Below are 710 nucleotides of genomic sequence, written 5' to 3' on the forward strand. Positions count from 1 at the left end.
CGGCCGAAAATGCAAAGAGCGTGGTCCCATCCCTCCTCCAAAAGTCTCTACGCGTCGCAAAGCAGCAGCTGCTAAACAAGAAGTAGGTCCCTCTCCAGTTCTCGCCATTCAATAAATTCTGCTGATGTAACACTCATTTTTCAGCTAAGTGCAGATTTGGAAAAGGCAAGTGAGACAGCAGCTGAACCCAAATCTCCTTTGGCAGCAAGTGCTGAATCACCAAGTCCAAGTGCGGAAACAACCCCTAAAGGCGATGTTCCACATGCCAGCAAATCCCCACAGCCAATACCCAAAGGTCCGCCCATAAAGCCCCAGACGCTGTTGGATAAAAGAAAGGTCTGTACTCTGCTCAATGCGACTCATACATATCAACCTCTTCTCATCTTGTTTCATTTTTGGTCAAATAGTGTCAAAAACCAATTACTCCAGATGAAATGGACGCAGCACGTCAGATCGAGTGTGTCGTTTTAAAGGTACAGTTTTGTAATCAATCCTTCTTGAAAAGATGGGCACTGACCTTCTTCTTACCTTACAAACATTCAGAAGTGGCCGTTTTTGCAGGATATACCCCGATTTCTATTTCCGAACATCAAGAATGCTACTTAAATGTACCGAAAGACGGGCTTTGTGCTTTCTCTTCTATTGCAGTGTCACTAGGACTCACACCAGACAACGCACCTACTATCAGATTGGTGCTTTTTCAACACCTA

The sequence above is a fragment of the Melampsora larici-populina genome, assembly GCF_000204055.1.
Source record: "Melampsora larici-populina 98AG31 unplaced genomic scaffold MELLAscaffold_13, whole genome shotgun sequence".
NCBI lineage: Eukaryota > Fungi > Basidiomycota > Pucciniomycetes > Pucciniales > Melampsoraceae > Melampsora > Melampsora laricis-populina.